This window comes from Botryllus schlosseri, chromosome 13, assembly GCF_051294905.1.
Source record: "Botryllus schlosseri isolate E-star chromosome 13, Bs_hap1, whole genome shotgun sequence".
Classification (NCBI taxonomy): domain Eukaryota; kingdom Metazoa; phylum Chordata; class Ascidiacea; order Stolidobranchia; family Styelidae; genus Botryllus; species Botryllus schlosseri.
Window position 1 is genome coordinate 13,374,664 of NC_137248.1, and position 21,327 is coordinate 13,395,990.

A 21,327-nucleotide genomic window follows, 5' to 3' on the forward strand; every position below is an offset into this window, starting at 1 on the left:
CTCAATAGAACGGCCTATTGACGACAGTCGACTCCAAATCACTGCGCAGGCATGGCATTTCTGCGGTGTAGTTTGCATATCCATTTGATTCGTCCAGCGAAGAGGAGCTGATATAGTTCACTGTGTATAGCAGGGACGGGCAACTTCTCCGGTCGGCGGGCAATATATGGGGAAATGAATTACTTCGCGGGCTAGATTACAGAATATATACATTAATGGCATATTTATCCACCTATACATGGAATAAATCGTATTTAATGTAAACATTAAGTTTAAAGCATAGATACAAAAACCGTTTTTTATAAAATATACTAACAGTAGCTGCTCCACCTCGTCATCGCATCCGCGTAGGCGGTGTCGTAAAAAAAGCCTATAAGTGGGCCGTGCTACAAGTCGGCAGCTACGGAATCAACAAATAGGAAATATCGACCTGGTGTAAATGACTTTTGTAGTCGACAAACACCATGCATACCACAAAACAAACAAACAGTAGATGTTGAAGTCAATCAGACCAACAAGTTATTTGAACTATGGCTGTATGGCTGTTCTCAGACTATGTCACAATAAGGAGGTCCACACAAACATACGAAGAAATTCACGGGTCCACTCTCACAAAAGTTAAAAAGAACAACTGGTTTAGCTAGGCGATACCAGCACTCAGAAGAAAAAAGTGTTGGTGAACAGGGAACACTCCTCCAAAAAAAGCTGCTTTTCCACGTGCGTAAAATGCAACGTCTATATCAGAGGTCTCAAACACGCGGCCCGCGGGCCGCATGCGGCCCGCCAGAGCATTTTGTGCGGCCCGCGACGACATTTTAGATTTTTAATAATTTGCAATATATCAGTGTCACATATATCTTTTCAGGTTATAAAGTGAAAATTCCCTCTTAAATTGCCACGAAAGCCTGAAACTATTGATCAAACTTGACTATCACATCAATTGTAAACGCTACCATGCAGTGGAAGATTCACTATTTCGCCACGTTTCCAATTCATGATGACAAAACCTGACCCTTAGACGATTCGTGACTTAAATTTGTGAGTTGGACTTAGACGCGACCTTTCTTAGAATTACTCACACTCGGGCTAACTCGATGGCAAAATGAAAATGAGACTCGAGTGGACTGGGAGTTACTCGGAATGCCGTGAATTTATTAGAAGCATGGACGCAACCAACTATAATCGCGTATCAGGGGAATGGTAATAGATCAGAAGGTCGCAGCTTGGTATTTCGCTAACTAAGCAAGTATTTATGGCAACCATTGGCAATCTGTTAGTTACATCTTTGGTCGCTAAACCATGTTATTAAGGCCACTTAAAGGTACCGAGTACCCAAGTGGTACGCTCCAACGATGTAACAACAATGGGCCGTTCGGCGTTCGGACATTTCAATCACTAGGACACAGTTATTAACATATTTATATTATATTTATATTTTTTTCTGCTCCTATATTTGAAGATATTTGGCCATGAGATTAATAGCCTATTTATCAGAAGTATACCCGAATCCTATATCCCATCGGAATTACAACGCCCAACCTAAAAATGTTTTAATTTCAGATCAGTCTATTATCAATCTGTTAAATTAAAAATATTCATAGAAACTGCAAAATTATAACCCGATAGCTTTTATAATGGCATCATACATTTGTCTGCTCATGATGTCTATATCTTATAATTATATATCAAGTATACAACATCAATTATATTCAAAAAGTTAAAGATGTGATGATTCTTTTCGTGCCAGGCCTAAATTGAAACAAGAGTAAATCACATTTGTGATTTTGACGATGTGTGTTTACTGGCAGTCTGCTTGATCGGCTTACTTTCCACAGGACAATTCATTCCCGCCAAATAAGGTCTACTTGGAAAGACATAGAATACCCCTATAAATGCTGCGGCCCGCGGCGTCGTCAAAACTGGAAAACTGGCCCGCGAGCACATTTGAGTTTGAGACCTCTGGTCTATATACTATAACCTCAATCATAAAATTGTGATAATTAATTCGTACTCGACTTTCTGTCGCATGGCCTAGCAGTACCAAACAAATATATTCACGATAAGACTTGGAATTTCACGTCCATGTTTTACAAACATTTTCTCCAACATTTGTAAACGACATTCGGAGTACCGGCGCTGTATTTTGGGGTAACATATAAATATTGATGTGTTGTAGACGTGCGCTTGGCTTGAATCATTGTATTGATGCTCTTCACCAGAGTTGACTACAGCTTGTTGACGACAACAGTACTTATACTAGTATTACGACGTTGCGTACTGGGTACGTTAAAACTGGTCATTGCTCGCTCAGATCGCAGACCAAAGGGCTTCTATTCATCTGTTGGGTTTGAAGTGTTTTGGATACTAACGCAATATCACACTAGAACTAATCATCCCCGTACCAGTAACCCTATAACTTAGCTTGTGATTAATAAGAATTCTCGCATCGTATTCAGTATAAACATGATTCCCGAATGTTCCCGGAATCTACCCAGCAATATAACGCACTGCTGCTCTCTAGCCGAAAGAAATGAATCTATCCACCAAGTCACTGGTAATGATACCGTCGTGTTTGTTTCGAAACAATCGATACTCCAGGTGCTCGCTCGCGAAGCTATGTTAAACGGATGAAACCCCGGGATTAAGTCTTGAAAATGATGCGAAACACAGCTTGTTGCGAAAGTAATTTTGTACAACCGACGACTGACCGTCAATCATGAGGCTGTGCTCAAATGGAAATCCGTTTAATTTAAGAACACACTACACGAAATAACTAGCCAGTCGATTCTGTACGGAAACAGAAACCCGACACCGGTTGTGATGACTTGCGGTTGAGTTGAAGACGTCTTCAGTAGCTGGGTGCTTTGATACACTTAAGTATAAGCATTTGCGTTATGCAATCATAGCACAATCATGTGACGTTGTATATGAAAAGGTATCGGTAGCCACATTGCTACACACGTCATCATGATTACCGGTTAACCGCACCAGAAATGCGCGAAGTGAAAAAATGGAGGTTTATGGAAGGGCTTCGTTTTCCACCATTCTGATGGATAAAGAAGTAAATGAATGTAAAAATGGTGTTATGTATGACATATGTCACAAATTATAGCGTGCGACCCAATACGGGATAACTACCTTACATAATGCGTTGGTGACATATACGGTTGCATTTAAAACAAAAATGTTTAAAACAAGGCCCTTGTTTAAAACATATTTTTAATTGTTTTTTTAAGTCATGCCGTCATGAATATTCAATTGTGACGGCATAGTGAATTGACATCGACAATTGAAAATATAGGGTAAATATAATTCCTGCGAAGAAATATCTACGTGCTATAGCTGTTTAACCAACTATTTGGCGGGTTCCAGCCATCCCATATCGTATAACGTCGGCTATATCGGGTGGTAATTGTCCGTAGGCTGATACAACATGTTTTTGGAAAGTATTTACATAATTAGGGCATCATTTTACAACTTGAAAATAACACAATTCTTTTAAAGGCCTTTGTTTTAAATGCAACCCTAGCGACATGACGTCAAGGATTTTACGTTTGTATTGTGTTTAGCATCTTAATAGTTAGTGTACATTGAAAAGTCTCTCTCCCTCTCTCATAGAACTCTCTTTTTCTGTAAGTTGCGAATGTAACAATGAACGCGTTGCTACAATATTTTTTACATAATATCAGAGCGCTTACGCTATGCAAATAAGAAAACACGTGCGTTGAATGAATACCATAGTGAAGTTGACTAATGGCAACAACAACTGCAACCAATACTTTGCTCTTGACATAAAAGCAAAGGAGGAACCCGCCATTAAAATATCTTCTGATTTACCTCATTACAATACCAGTCACGAATTTAATTCTAAATCACGTTACGCGTAAATTGCAAAGTCACGCCACGTGTACAACTGTACATGTACATTGTACAGCTTCGAAGACTTCGGAAGATCATTGCATGTCACAGTGTTGAAGGGATTCCATTTCTGCACCGACCCCTCGGACATCGATTCAAATGTTCATTGCCCATAAAAATGGTAAATATGTTTGCTCAGACTTGCGCTTTTGCGCATAGTATAGTATTCTTGAATTTGAAAGAAAATATTTAAGGTCAATACTTGAAAAAGCGGATAAGCATCAGTCTATTGTGACCCTGATAATTCCCATCGGTATATGAAGAACGATGAAGACCATTCTCGCCGCTAACGAAATGGGCTTCTTCGTATGACAACAGAAAACACAGTAATCTTGTCGGTGACGCTGGGGTAAAAAGATTCCAATGACGTTAAAGACTTGACGATATGGAGAAATATGAATCTCAAGTACATGAAAGTACAAATGAAACACCACAGCGTCCATTGTCCGTTCGCAACAGGAAATAAATATTGTAGTTCCACCAACGGTATGAGTGTTCTAAGAACAGCCCCATAGAGTGCTAACTTCATGAAAAACACATAGATGTAGTTATTAATCACCACCGAAATCTTGTCGAAAATCGAATAAACGTGAACGAAGTGGACGTTCATCCCACCGCAAAATGACCCTTTCCGACACGAAGGGCTTTTGTAGTAAAGATTGGAATAAGTCATGAGAGAACTGTTTCTCCTTTGAAATTACAGTGCTAATACGCGACAACACTGTATTGTCACGGAAACATTAGCTGACAAACAGACACGAGAGTATACGCAGCATCTGCGTAGGCTAATACAGACAGACTGATCGCTGAGCTCTTTCGTTTTGGCAGGAATTTACGACAGATTGGAGAAAATCCTTTGCCTTCAGTAGGTTTTTAATTTCCTCCGATGCCGAACCGCGCAAATACGTGTACTGAAATCTCAAAGACTGTGGGAGTGTCTCACCTATATTTCGAATCTCGTAGTATATAATGTCTGATTCCGTATAAGTAACGAGTTTGAAAGACATATTAGCGAGTAAAGACTCCGAATGTGTTATCATTTGTGTTTCGTCCCATACTTCTTCGTGATAAGAAGACCATCTTCTGGCCCAGCGTGCAATTACCTGCTGTGTACGAAGGTGTATCTGCTCAACGCCTGTCGATGCCGTATCAAACAACATATTCCACCCTCAACCAAATCACATATATCTAAGTCATAGCAGATTAACCAGTTGGGATTTAATTACAATCAGGTCATGACTCAAATATTCCTACATCCGGTGAGCACTAGCTGAATAACCCAACAAATCCTCTCAATTATTTATCGATAGGATAAGTTCTCCATTCTGGTAGAGGACCGCAATTTATTTCATTTGCCTGTTCCTGAGTTCATAATTCCCCAATGCAGTTTTTGCCGGTCGAAAGAATCCGTCTGAAATCGCGCATTAACATGCACGCTCTGCAGTTTCTTGCAAAACTTTCTCCGCATGACGTCAAAATGGAGAATGTGATTTTTGGTAAATGAAGTTTTTGAATGTTCGTGTTACAGCTAGCACCGTAACTGCCGCACCCCAAACCCCCTAATTGGGGGGGGGGCGAGCTCGAAGGGGGCCCAAAATTATTTCGTGAATTAGCATAAATCAAAATTTTTTCGCGCCGCGCGCGAATTCATGTAGCCTTTTGTCTATATCAGCGGTCGGGAACCTATGGCTCGCAAGCCATATATGGCTCTTTGGGGTATAAGATATGGCTCTTTGCCAAATATATTTTTTTTTTATTGAATTAATCAATATTGCAGCCACTTGTTAGTAAATTTTCATCAGGACCGGAATAATTATTCTCGTCAGCGTATAAACAATTGAACATGTCTTTGAGAGGTAAAGACAATGCCGTCTTCAGGGTTAGGGGCTCGGACAGCCCTTTTCAAAATCCACAAATTCAAGTTACTGTCCCACCGGCGACCAATATAATCGCGATGTACCCGACTCGAAATTTTCGATTGCACGATACGTTGATTGATCAAAGAGAATAGCCGACATGGCGATGCCTATAAATGACAACGCAGTTATCAAATACATAGGCACCGTCTTCCTGATCTACGGCGCGAAATGAGCTGCCGTGGAAGTGACATTCACAATTACAAACAACACCATGACTATCCACGTTCTTGATTGGTAAGTCGCCTTGTAACACCAGCGTTAAAATGTAAGCGGGTAGCGCAACGTTATATGTTATCGCCGAATAATTTAAGAATTGAGAAGTCGATCAGTATTTAGATTTCCGGAATCGGTGCAATAGTTATATTCAGTTCACATCAGTTATTACAAATTCTAAGCTATCAACGATTAATTGCGGTATCAATGGCGAAGTTTTGCCCGTCTGTGCCTTGCCTATGGCATCGGGCTGTATTTTCGAATAATGAATATGCAAGTCGCCTAATTTTGGGAGGAAAATGTTCAAAATTCTGTCATTCGTTATCATCGATAGAAAATACCAATAGTAGGCTAATTGAAATTTTCACAATTTTCGTTCACTCATCCTAGCGACAGGTGACGAACTGCCTCGCTTGACTCCGCCGACCCCATGCCACTAATGCACCACGCCTTTATTGGGTGTATATACTGCTGTAGTGATAATGTTTGGGTCCACTTACGCATGTGATCATGGGTTGTCGCATCTAAAAGGAGCAGCACGACGAAGCTACGTTCTCGTAACTCAAATTTTACATGCTCAAAAAAGGTTACCAGCATGATTAGTACAAGTTTTTACAGAGAAAATGAGGCGCACACGACGAATCCCATGTACTTCCATGACGTTACGAATTTTCTGTTGTGACGTAACAGTTGATTGGCATGTATGGCTCTTTGAGAGTTAAAATGGAAAAATTTGGCCAATATGGCTCTTCGGACGAAAAAGGTTCCCGACCACTGATCTATATTATTGGGTATTGGGCCATTACCGCGCCACCACCCACCAAGACATACAATCAAGTTTTAGGCCATATAACATGAGACTTCAAGAAGTGTGCCAGAACGATCGGCAGCGAGAAGAGCTTGGCCGAAAAGGTCTATGCCCTTATGCAGACCGAAGACTTCGTTATATATACAAAATACGTATAGGTTTAACTGACCATATAGGCTCCTAAATGACTGGCGCCGAATGTTCCTGTCTTTGCAATCTGAACTTCACAAGACAAATACCATCCCGCTGGGAAAAATTTTATGCCAGTGAAGAAATACCAATTTGAAATCGTGTGCGTCTCTTAGTTTAGAAGCCTACGTTTGGACGATTCTATGTTTTTTGATATAGCAGACTGGAAGTCACGAAATAACATCATGTAACGAAGTCATATCAACGGGTCCGCCCACCCGAAGATGTTTAATCATTATTTACGGGCCCTCCCGTTTTCAAGACACTTCACTCAGCTCTACCGGTAAATCTAATTACGTGAGTAGAGAGGACAATAAATTGACAGCATAATATATATGCAATCGCCGATCTGATTGACCGATTTTATCATAAATTATCGAAAATTTTCGCGCTTCGCGCTGGCTCACAATACAGTACAGCTAATTTCGTGACAAACACGAACAACGTGATGGGGGTTCGTTTTATCACCCTATGGGAGCCCGAGACACACGTTTTTTGGGGCCTGACGAGGTGCTGTTTCGTTCCTGCCAACGGGTATACGCCCGAAGATGTTTAATTATTATTGAGTGGTCCTACCTTTTCAAACACACCTCACTCAGCTCTACCGGCAAATCTGATTACGTGAGCTGAGAGAAGATAAAAATTGATAACAATATATGCAATTACCGATCATACTGACCGATGAAATCATGAATTCTAGACATTTTCCGCGATTCGCGCGCTTAGGCGACAAAAGCTGATTCACGAAACAAACTCCCAATGAATATGATGAATAGCGATAAAATTGTATCGCCGGAGGGGGTCTGGGGGGCGAGCCCCCCAGAAGTCCGGTATATGACCCTATGGGGGGCCCAAGACTAAAGTTTTTGGGTGGGCCTGACGTAGTGCTGTTACGGCCCTGGTTACAGCTGACGGTAACTCGTGATGAGTGGCAGCTGAAACAGCTTCGGGTAATAACATATGATTTCATTACTCAATTTTATGCGTTCGTGGGAACACAGATCATGATATTATTTGAATGACTGGGAGTTGGTCCTTGTAGCATGTGCTACTGACTGAATCCGTGACAATCGCGGAATTTATGTGGCAGTGGTAGCCAGAGCTGACAGTCAAAAAGTTTCTTCTGGAAGCTCAAGAAGTGATTGACAAATCTGAAATAAAGTATCACTGTAATCCCGAATTTCACGATCCAAATTCCGCCTCTCTAGTACGGATCATTATTTTAGATTGGAAGTTCAAAATCGCAATGACACCAAATACCAAAATCTCCTCGAGTGACCATACGTGGCCAACCATGGCCTACTGTTTTTAGTAGGCCATGGGCCAACTGACCATGACCAGTGACCATGACAGCAGAATATATTACGAAACGACAACTGACATTGGACAGCTGTGCAGTGTGCAGTGTCGTAACGGCAAGGCAACCTTGAAAGGGTTTTAAATATAGGGCTATGTAATTCATGCTTCTGGCAGCAACACTATCTTCTGTAAACTGATGCTCACCGGTAAAAGTCGACAATCGCCAACATATACGTGACTGAGTATAATAGACCATAGTTTATGTCTGTCATTTGACGATGGGATATAAAGGATTCTAGGTCGTACACGCTAAAGGTAAGCGTGCAAGTCTTTACCAACATTTATGGCGGATATAAAATTATACATGATAATGCATATGGCGACTCGCCGGGACTATATCGTCACATTGCAAACATAGCCAGTGGGTCATACGCTATCGGCGAACCAGGCCTTGACTAATACTGCTCTCAGAAGGTATTTCGAATGTAGCGGTTAAGTGGCAGGAATGTTATTTCCGTTGTGCGGTTCAAGACAGGATGCCCGGAATGACCACACATGGAGAGGAGTGTATTCTGATCGAATAACACAAATTCTATTTCTGACATAAAATAAAACACTGGTGTTGAACCATCGTGTGTAAGTAACATTTCACAACCTATTGTAGCGATAACAACCCATGGGAATAATAGAATTTAAAAGTCAACATGTCTGTTACATCTGAATCATTGCTCCAATTTGTTCTAAGCCCATAAAAAGATAATGTGCATGTTTGGTTTGTACTATAGTGCACAGGCAACTGTTTCTTGTACATTGTTACCTCGATTTTCAATTCCAAATCTATTCAGATCGAAATATCCTGGGATGACGCGCTACTCTGCCGTCATCAAAAGGGAACGGGGGGCGTTTCACAACCGCACGAAGCTGATATACAAACAGGCTACGCTCGTGAGGAGAATCGCCGCCGTGTTTGCGATTTGGAATACCACTTGTTTGAGAACAACTTCGCCAAACACTTTCGAAATCCTCCGGCTGTAAATCTGTTAAACAGTCGGACACAAGTGCTTTTATCTTACACGCACTCACGGTCGGATCCTTCGGAAATACCGCGACTATATAGCCTTTCTATGAATCTTTGCCGTAAAATTTCATCTCGATAAAGATGACTAAGGATGGAAAATTTGAGCGTATGCGGGCATGTAAAATTCGCCTGAGTAAACAAACACCAGCCGGATTATTTTCTCATTCCTGGATGATTTATTATTTCAACACGAAGCAAACAAAACCGAATGAACTTTTCACCTTGAAGTCGCACAGCATAACTTGTCTGCAACTATACAGAAATGTAAATTTATGCTTGATTACTTGTAGTACCGTCGCTTCATGTATGTCTGTACCTATACCGGGCAGTGTTTGGTGATGTAATCCAGAATGCTGGATCGGGGCCTACGATAGGCCCCGGTTGGATGCTATATTCTATGAGCGAATGACAAAATCCGGTATCCTTGCCAGGATTATATCAACGCCTTGGGACGTAGGGCACCGGACGTTTCAACTCTCCGTCATTACAATCACGTTGCTTTTACGTGGTTTCAAATGTAACAGCCGTGGTGGCAATCGTCAACGTCACGATAATGTCACATTGTCTCCGTAGTTTGCGTTGGTATTAGAGACCTACGTGGAGTTAACTGGAATGATATACGTGAAGAAGTATACTACGCTTACTTCCTTATTGGGAACCAAACGACCTGTGTGCCGCCTCGGGTGTGTGGAATCACAAATATTAATACACTTTTGATTTTCCGAATCGTGGAATCGGTTTGTTAGAATAATATTTGATATCTTTTTGAAATCCGAGTAAATCGCGGGATGGGCGATTGATATCGCCCGGCGGTGGCTGAAAACTTAATTAGTTTGTGGTTGGCTATCGCTACTCTGAGCTGCGGTAATACTTTTTATAAATTGCCTTTCAATTTCAATGGTAACGATCAAAGGCTGCGAGACTATTAGGTCAATACCACAAACCATGCCCTCATTCCGCAGAAAAATAAATTCGACTCAAGAGTGTGATTCTTGCAGATCAATTTGAATGTTATATCATGTGAATAGCGTGTGAATCATGCTGGCCTTATCGCGAAATTAAGGTCTCACATGCCCTGAATCAGGGGTGGAATGAGGTCGCGTACATTGGGTCTGTTGCCGAGGATTGTTTGCAGCCTGGCCCAACAATTAATACAGATTTCAAGTCGTTTATTAGTCGAGTGTTCACTGTTCATTTGTCTAGGTGTTGTCACTAGGCTTTAAACTAGTCCACGGGACCCAAAGAGCCCCATGTACTCCAGTTTAAGAACCCCTGCCAGCTTTCTTAGGCTCATAAGGCTCGCCTGATCGATTCACTTATAAAAGCGATTCAGATATATCCAAAAACTACTTTTCACTTGACTCAATTAAGTATGCAAAACGTTAGCGTTAGCTAAAACTGTGGGAGTAGTATAGTAGAATCAGTATAAAGTCAAAACTACCTGAGTAAATAATACAAGTAGATAAACGTACTTGGGTATTGCAATAAAGTAGAAGCGTTTTAGTGAGTGGATAAAGGTATGTCGAGCTTGAAAAGGGGACGATGCGAGGCCTACGATATGGTAGGTTCCAGGAGATGTTTCAAAAACAGTTAGGGAACCATTGTTTCAGCCTATAAACACAAGGGCAGTGATTATATCTAGGGTTGCATTTAGAACAAGTGGTTGTTTGAAACAATTTGTTTAAAACATGTTTTAAACAGTGTTTAAACAAAAGCCTTTTCAAAAATGTTTTTATTTAAGTCGTAAAATCATGCCATAACTGCGTAGACACTTTCCAAAAACATGTTGTATGAGCCTATACGGACAATTACCACCCGATATGGCCGCCTATACGATGTGAGATGATTGGAACCCTCAAAATAGTCGGTTCAACAGCTATAGTACGTAGATATTTCGTCAAAGAAGCTATATTCACCCTATATTTTCAATTGTCAATGGCAATCCCCTATGACGTTACAATTGAATATTCGTGACGGCATGGCTTAAAAAAAACAACGCGAAACAATAACTTCATATTGTTAATTTATTCGCTAAAAGCTTTTCGACTGACCCTCATCAGTAGCGAAACGTCAGTGATAGGGTGAATCAAATTCGAAATGTAAGAATTATTTTGTCTGTATGACGTAATAATAATAATAATTGATTTTTGTTTTAAATGCAACCCTAATCATATCACTTCTGCGAATTTGAAATGAGAAGACAGCATGCCCGTACTGGTATGGAGAAGCATTCTTCCAGGTAAGTGATTTGATATCAATAGCGAAATAACTATAATACTAATAGGCTTCGATTGGCACCAAACACTGCCTGTCTGACCGCTTCGCCGGAAACTCTTGTCAATTATGGCCATCCCGCCCATCCTCAAGACATCCTCATTCCATTGTCACCATTGGATTGTACACAGATACACTAATAGCACACGTATGAGTCATTAGCGGCACGACACTAGTTATTCAAATTCATTGTTGTTAAATATCGTGTATTATTGCGGAAGTGTAAAGACTTTTTATTGCTATTCGTCGAATCATTTCAGTCAAGAAAAGGCTTGTACGGGCCTTATCGTTGAATAATCAGACGCAGAGGCAGGAGCATGACGCCGTGGCATTCGTCAGCTATATGTTACTAATCTGTCGCAGTACTCGGAAACGATACGCCCTGCTTCAATACTCATGGTGTAAATATACTAAATACACGATGGTGATCACTTTTTACGATACAAATCTTGATAGTTGTTCAAGAGCACAGCTTTGTTGTTGATAACCACACACGCGCAGTTGTTATTAAAGTTGTTTTAAGTATTCACGGTTACATTGGTCATTTTTGAACCAGGCCGACTTTTAGCACCACCCATTTTTATTATAAGCTTTTGCAACACACCGCTTACACGGATCGGGTGGCGGTGTGCAATTGTGCATTGTACAATATACTGCATGTAGTCGTAAATGGTTGGAACCCGCAACCTTGGATAAGATATTATTATTCCCCAGCCATAGCAGTGGCACTTATTCTCGGCTGTTTAAGACTTGTACTCCACCAAAGTGGTGTTTATATTGCTCACTCTTGTTTAATGCTTTTATTCTTCAAGACCAACTACTCAATTTGTCCCCCTCCCGCCACAGTTTCTTCACTCTGTCGATCGTTCATCTTCGGGTATATGCTGCCGGCGTGACTTCTCTATAAGCTGCGTATACTGCGAGATCGGCGATGAGGATCTCAGATAAAACTCCGATACTTAGCCTACAGGTTTAATTGGGCCGACACTATAGAACCTGTTTTCATTGGTGCCGTGGCTGTCGTGCTTAAGCACAGTGTGCCGGCTTGGTTAGATTACCACCACATTATATCACAATGCTGAGAAAGGTTGTTAACCCCTGCTTCCTAAGTCCGAGATATATAGATCAGGCATGACACTATAATCGGCCCAGTTGGGGCATATTCAGTATAAATAAACCATGGATCTCATTTTACTCATAGTATTATTCAAATCACACATTTGATATGATTCCGGAATTCGTACCTAATTTTGAAGGTTGATCTAGGCTCCTCACCGTCATGTGATCCGCGTGAGCGGTGTCTTAAAATGGCCTAGAACATTGTTTCTCAACCTGGGGGCGTGAAAGCATCTGCAGGGGGGCACGAAGTCTCCTGAGATATATGAAGTTTCTTGAACACGGAATGCGATTATTATGTGCTGAAACTTCCAAGTTTAAACAAGGGCAGTAATCAAAATTATACTACGATCTTTAATGTCATAGTTGCGCTACAAATAGACCATCGTTGGATTGTGACTGACAGCAGTAACCGGGCGTTACATCGATCAGAATATGTCTCTGAATTAGGAGTGACTGGTGAATGCGTGTAGGTGTGGGTGTTAACTAATGCTTTTACGGCCTCTCTGTCAAGCATCTGTACGGAGAGTGCAGTAAGACACAGAGTTATGGAGAAATATAACATTTCCTTAAAGGCTCATGGCATATGGCATATGTCATGCTTAACATGCTCTTCGGATCTTACAAATGAGGATTTTAATCGAAGTGGCAAAAACGGGGTCGCTTTTTGATTTCGTATATGGCCAGGTGCGCTTGAGCCATGTTCAAGTGAGGAAATAGAAGGTATTAGGCATTGAAATCGTTAAAATGTGCGCTACGTAGCACGTGTACGTGCTACCATTGAACATGATTATACTTTTGACAAGTTATTCCACTGAAAATCTTGTTGCTCATTTTAATAGTTTTTTTGATATGACGATAAAGTGGGCGCGAAATTTTCCACAACCATCAAGGGGACGTGTCCAAAAAGTTTGAGAACCACGGGCGTAGAGCGAAGGTAGGCCGTGTTGCAAGTCGGCAAATCAGGAATACCATGAATACCAAAAACAACAACAACAACACATGCGATATCGATGCGACTCGGTTTACCACGAACGGACACTTCTGCCAAGTGTGAAAACACACATTTTCGAGTAGAGGGCTGCATCGTCATTCAGAAGACCATCTTGTGAGTGCCGGCTCGTAATCGGTTCACCGCAATGCAGATTTCCTTGGCGTGCGTAACAGACTTATCTTGTAGGTACAACGTGACGCTTATGCGATATCGCGTAGCCGCATACCTTTGCTCCCATTCACAATAGTGGTCGTGTGGTAAGTTAAGTATCCCGAAGTCACTATAACCAAATACGGAGATTTTTCTTCGTAATACGCATTATAGTAGTAGATATCCATCAAATGTACCATGTGACGGAAATGCAAAATTCCGTTCAAGCCACGAGTGAAACCTCACATGTTCGTGAGGAGAAATCGCCTATACAAATGATCAGAAATCATCTTTTGGTCTGTTCTCCCGCATTTCGCGGTATTGAGACCATGACTAGACGAATAAAGTCAATCTGAACGTGAACAAGAACATGTGACCCATCAGAAGAATCTGGATTTGCTAAATAATCGTCGGTTAATTATGTGGTGAAGTGATTGGCAATTTGGGCATGATTTCACCATCGAATCAATACATCAAAGATATTCTCCTGTGATAAGTGGAATTCGCAGTCTACTCGGGTTTGATCATAATTATATAGATGGAATAATGGATGCAAATAATCAACGTTGCACAGGATGATTACACTTTAGGGGTCCTTGAAGGCACACGGCACCATACCATGTATAAGTAATCGCTGTGATGAAAGACCAGTCCTTTGTATAATCATTGTGACATTTAAGAATAGTCGTCAGAGTTCTTAACTATTATTTTTGGACTCATCATTGTTTGACGTATCCAATTATTAGTAGGGTAGTCAAGCAATCTTACTGTTGTTAATGGTTTATTTGTACCGCCAACTTAATTGAATTTCCGCTGCTTTGACGCCATACAACAGCTACTGTCTAGATACGTATATAAGTGTTAGAGGTGTATCAGGAAATTACCAATTAGACACGTTTTTCATACCAACAACTTCCGATACAGTTTCGACAGACGCATATCCATTTGGTTAGCAACACAATACTTGTATCGCTAATATTACTCACGAAATGAAGCTGTGGGTCCATTTCCCCTAAATTTGCGCCGATAGGAGAACGGAAGGCCGCAGATTTTCGTAGCCGACGTGACGATTTCGGTTGCGTTCGGTTGGGAGAATTTGACCGACGCCATGAGTAGACCTATCGACTGATTGTGACCTCACACGAGCATCAGCTGATCGTGGATGGTTATCTTTTCGCCAGTCATCATTTCTCTGTTCCTGGCAGACTTGGAGAACTAGGTAATTCCGAAAATGCTACAGGAGTACTGCACAGTGCAAAAAGAGTCATGCTCCGTGAACAGACATTTTCCATTCTCATGCCTCTGTGAATGAACGCTGATTTGATACGAACTGAACCTAAATTTTGTTGTATCCCTTTTGTAATTCGGAATTTAATTCAATCATTCAGTCTTTTCAAATTCCGTAATACCAATTCTAAACTGCAGGTAATATGGAAAAGAACTATGTGGCTGTAATTATAATTATAACCTAATTTGGAAAAGCTGAAATTCCATCTCATCTATGGTTCCCGGTAAGGCGGCTACCGCGATATCTAGAGATAGACATCGCATCCCTGAGACGCCAAGGGTCTTGATAGCTTAGCATTCATAGATAGGCTATATGTTTTGTATAATTTTTAGGGTTGATTCTTTCTGAGGTCATCATTCTTTCTTTTAATGAGTTACAATTTACTCACAAACGCCGTCACGAACGTAGTAAACACTCTGACTGTCTGACACGTAAAAACGAAGGCAAAACCTTTGTCAAGGTTTGCAGTAAACAAGCGATAGAATTCGTGGACGAATGCCACACATCTTAACCGGGAACCGCCCCCTTTTCTGCTTAATGGGTACCGGGTGTAATCAGACTCGTGTTGAGTCATCGACATCCTCAGTAAAGCTATCGATTCTCCAAAGGACCATTCGGCGAAACCATTAATTCGCTCAAAACATATCCGAAATTCTGCGGATCCCCTTCATTGCTTATTCCGGACTGCGGTACATTGATGTCAATGAGCACGCCTAAAGTACTGTAAATCATAAAGTTGCTGCCTCTCACTGCGGTTGAAGCAAAAAGATCCCCGTATAGTTCCGAGTGAATAGGATGCGGCGCATTGGCACTTTGATACTCGATATTCATTCACTAAAACGAAATATGAGATCGTAATTTGATCGTACTCCACATATACTTCAATCATTCAAACATATAATCTGGGGCGGTACCCATAACACTTGGAACATGATTTGAAAAACCAGGACAGAAGCTTTTCAAATAAATGGGATCTCAGTTTTAACATCTTTGAATCAAATTTCGTACCTATATAAATGGCTTGGATATGTTTCTTGTATAGTGATAGCCATTGCAGTCATTTTAACGACAATTTGCATGCGACATGAGCATCAAAATCGTAATTACTATATCAAGTTTCGGCACACATTTCTTAACTACAAATTGCAAATCCGATATTCTTAAGAGGTTCACTGGCAACCATTACAACCATCGCGTAAATTAATAAGGCACAATGAAAATATCGTTATAAACAGGGACAAGTAGATGAAAACATTCAGGTCACCAAGCTGCATGCTCTGAAATATTGTTCAAGTTCCATCACAATATGACCGGCATCGTAGGCCATTCACTACATCCAAAGTTGTCAACAGGATTTCATCGGCTGCAGATCCACCACTTGAAAGTTCATTCGCGATACACGTGCTATAACATATAATGTATACAACGGATATCAGATAAGTCGTGTTATTATGATTTTTTCTCAACTATTGATTTTGTGAATGGTTGAGAGAGACTGGAAAATAGACTGATGGTGAATTGAGTTACCCTGATTTGACTAATATTACGGATGTTTCAGTTATATTCGCGACTTAAATAGCCACTAATATTATGAACTGATACTAAAATGTTCCACTAAAATACTAAATTACGTACTGCTAACATAGATTTCGATCTGAATTAGTGTCGCGAACCGTTATTTTCTTAAACTCCAAGCCTACCACCTCATACAGTATAGTTTCCCTAGTGTACATTCCCAGCTTCACCTTTACAGGGTATAGCGCTAATCAACATGAAAATATAATGAGATATGTATTATATTCACCCAGAAAATAGGATATATAAACTCTCACGTTCTAGGAAATGAATAGACGGACATTTGATATGGTGAGATGTCACAAAACACTTCCGCTCTTCAGGTCAGAGAAGTCTCCTTATATGAATATATCAGCAGCATCCGGTCCGGAATCTATAGTAATTGCAGTGCCGGATCGCAACATAATCCTGTCGGATATGGAAGTAGTTATTGTAAGCGATTTTGCGTCCGTATAGGATTCTCAGAAATGCGACCATGCGAGTCAAATCGTGATCAGACCAGTATCTAATTTACCACCGAATCCAGGAAGCATCTGTTCATATCTATGACAACATCGTCGAAATAAGATATTTTCTAAAAAATCGCCGGCAATATACCGACTGCGTCACACGACTCGAAACGGTATTGATAAGGTAGTTGGTAAATGGAACTACATCAATCACGACTCAAGTGCAAGGAGTATATAGTTATACGCTATATTGGAAATTTGGAATATGATGCTATACATCAGTGATATATAAACGTAGGTCGTGCGAATCCATGGACATGATACCTGATATCATTAGGTCAGGATGCTGTCATTTTCACTTCGGAAACCCGATTTATCAAAACTATATAAACGCTGACGCTACCATTTAAGTTACCCAGGATGGACTAATATCCAGGTTTAGAGGATCACTTTTGTATCTACACCGGTAAAAGAGTGTAATTGGATACATTTAAGCATGCAAATTTACCATGTCTTCAAGCTTGACCCGTGTCACCTGCTTGAATTGTTACAACACAAGAGAGTAAATTTATTACAGACCCGCACTGACACAAGTTTCCATTGAAGTTGCGATTGGGAGTATGTTTGCGTAGCATAAGTACGGAAGGCAATTTAGTTGTTTTATTACGGCGCACGAGCAGAGTGACTCAAGCCATCTCGTGGTTCGATTCCGGGCAGGTTACGACTCGAGCGTGTCAAAGCTGATTGGACAGGACATGCTCACTTGGTCACGCTGTCATCGATCCGCAGCGGCTCACCTCCAAATGAACGAGTTGAAAGGCGTGTCAAACATTAAAAAATCCTACTTATAGAACAGGGGCGGACAGATCTTCTTCATGCGCGAGCCGCATATCACAAATCTCAGTTTTAAAAGAGCCATTACACAAAAATTCAAAAATACGAATGCATTCAGTCACAATGAAATGTAGGCTATCGAATGAAGTTTATTACTGTGTGGTGATACGGTATGGTTACCATACGTCCTCTTTTAAGAGGATTTATCCTCTTCTTTCACCTTTTTGGAAGTGTCCTCGGTGTCCTCTTTTTTGAGATTTTGTCCTCTTTTTTGAGACTTTGTCCTCTTTTTTGAGAATTTTGGTCATATGTACAGCAAAATACTACTGAGATGGCGTAAACCAGCACCGAAGTGACGCTCCGGCTGGTATTTTGGGAGCTGAGCGGAAAGTTAATCTTTTTTTGTAGTCAACCACCTGACAATGTGAAGGGAAAAACTGTATTTCGGGCGCTGAGCGGGAAAGTTGACCTTTTACCGTTTTTTGAGACTTCTCCTCCAGTTTTACAAGTCTGAAAATTCTGAAAAAGTGTCCTCTTTTCAGATTTCATCTGAGTTGCACGTTGTTTGAAATCAGGCTGGTGTGATGACAAAGCAGTGTGGAACTATTCTTCAATTCCTTCTGACCATTGAAGGAAGAAACAACACGAACACAATACGCATATTGTCAATACCTGATCAATTTATAATCAGGCTGTTGTTGTTTGGGGCATTCATGGTGTTTGTCGACTGTTGGTCTATACCAGGGGTTCTCAACCCGCGGCCCGCGGGCCGCATGCGGCCCGCAGAGGGTTCTTTTGCGGCCCGCGACATCATTCAATATAATCACTACTGGCCTCGTATTGTTATGGAAGACCGATGTGTCACATTTGTCGGAGAACAGTTGTTTTAATAATGCCTAGAAGCTTGAAATGATAGCACGATAGTTTCATCTGGATTTATACATACCAAACGTTGCTAGCTTGGTTTCAAGCCCAGCAATCCATATTACGGGTCATTTTGAAAATTGCCGACGACGTGACGGAGGCATTGTTCAAAATTGCTTGGAATATCGCTAGAGCCAAGAATCTGCTATAAAAGGTATGACTTCAATAAAATTTTAACGTACTGTGCGAATATCCGCTGTTTTCGGAACTTAGCAGCAAGTCCTACATCACCTGACAAATTTCGAAGCTATAGTTGTCTGATTCAACAGTCACCAAAAGAGTAACAGCGATATCCGTCGATCTTTTATCACATGTTCTGTAACACGTTGCCGCGTAGACTACTTTAGCCTAGCATTGGACCTATCCATCGATGCACACACATTGACCAGCTAATTATCCAGGTTCTTTTTATCAGAGTGGGCATGAGCATATTTCCTGACGAAATGCTGACGGGGCAAACGTGGGAAGGGGACCAGGACATCAATTTGACAAAGCTGACTTCTGTAACTATTGGTGTAGGGCTCCAGGCATGGAAGGAATAGAGAAGTGTTGATTGATTTGCTCAGAAGTGACCCCTAACGTGTCAATTCTTCTCATATCACTGAGAGCTCAAAGTGATAATGACCTCAGTAACGAAAAAGTCGCCGTAATTTTATACTTGCTTGCTCACGTATGGAAACAGAGAGTTCGGTTCTCTGCTGGTGGATGGGTTTGAAGGGTGTATATACTATACCGACATGGCAACGAATGGAATGTACGCTCCATGAAGGGATTTACTTGCGCCACTTGAAGATCGATATTCTCACAAAAAAACAGCAACTGCAAACTTACGAACGCTCTCCATTAATGCTTTAGAATGCAAAATGTACTAAATGCCCGAATAAGACTGATAAATAGGCTTAAATTTAACAGTAGCCCACAAATACATGGTGATAATGTTCTGCGGCCCGCAGCGTCTTTTAGTGTGAAAATGCGGCCCGTTACACGAGAGAAGTTGAGAACCCCTGGTCTATACATTAGGTCAATTTTAGTAATTTTTATTCCGTAGCTGCCGACTTGTAGCAAGGCCCACTTGTACGCATTTGTACGTCACCACTCGCACGTGTGAGATGGCGAGAAGGAGCATAGGAAAACCTCCAACACTTAGGAGAAATTCCGGAGTTAACCTCGGTCGGACCCGAACCCGCAACCCATTGGTGTTGCAGCCGTGAATTTTACTACATTACGCTGTCTCGCTACTATTTCCATATTCAGCTTAAACCTCTCTAGGAAATGGCGCAACGCATGTGCAATTGTGCATGTGCATTTGTGCAATCACGCAATCGCAATCAAAGAGTGAAAGATCGACTCGGTTTGCCCATCTCCGTTGCATAATAAGCGATCTATACTGTGATCCAGCAACCACCATGGATTGCAATTGCATTATATATATCTTGTAGATGCATACTATTAAATAATAATGCCACCAGTTGTTAAAGAAACATGACATATCGGCTACAAATTCGCACTTCCGCATCCACCAACCTAGGTACTGATTGGGATTGATAGGTGCACCATAGTAACTGCTCCATCAAATAGGAGGGATCGAAAGTATATAGAACATCCTTCCGCCGGATATCAGAGCGCTCTCGAGTGTATGTCCGCCTAGACCGCTTTCACTTCCAAATCCCAGCAATTTATATAACGAAGGCTAGCTTGCATGCCTTGTGAGATTATCGGGTCGAATTTTTGACGCACCAAGTCCTGAGCCCTGTGTTGAAAGACGTCTTTTTATTGCTTGTCCAATTTTAACTTCAGACATTTTTAATTTTTTTCTTATTGAGTGTGCATGGGTGTTCTTATATGTTTTATTACTATATCTGTAAGCTAACGTGGGATTCTGATTGATTGCTTTCACCTAGTCGTTTGAAATCCTTCCCTTCTTTTCTTTATATCATAATTCCTGTGGTAGTTCTAATTGACGACAATTGGCAATAACATTATGATGAAGTCATCGTCAGGCAATGTTCGAACGTTTCTTGCCCTAGAAATTAGACTATTCGGACATGAACAACGCGTCAGACGTCATTTTCTGTATGCACTTAAAAAAGCTATAGTGGTATATTGTTTCGTCTCATTCCATCATCTCCAGTCCATTGATATAGTCAACAGACTTACGAAATGATTGCACTGTATGAAACCGTCTGGAGCATTATAATTATTATTTTGGTAAAAATCGGTAACTCTCGTAGTCGGAAAAACGTTGTCTGCATTGAACATGATTGACCTGACAGGACAGCGCCACGTGAGATCGCCATGG

The 21,327-nt window shown here is 41.0% G+C and overlaps 1 protein-coding gene and 1 long non-coding RNA gene across 3 annotated transcripts in view; both read left to right on the forward strand.

The window, feature by feature from the left end:
• Positions 1-21,327, forward strand: part of LOC145453227 (BCL2/adenovirus E1B 19 kDa protein-interacting protein 2-like) — a 213,560-nt gene that overhangs the window by 88,458 nt on the left and 103,775 nt on the right. The window lies entirely within an intron of this gene.
• LOC145453523 (uncharacterized) lies at positions 8,377-9,707 on the forward strand. Of its 2 annotated transcripts, none has more exons than XR_013919808.1 (2): positions 8,377-8,588; positions 9,192-9,707. It is a non-coding gene; the product is annotated as an uncharacterized LOC145453523 (long non-coding RNA). The 2 variants fall into 2 exon arrangements; XR_013919809.1 differs by lacking the exon at positions 8,377-8,588 and adding an exon at positions 8,660-8,982.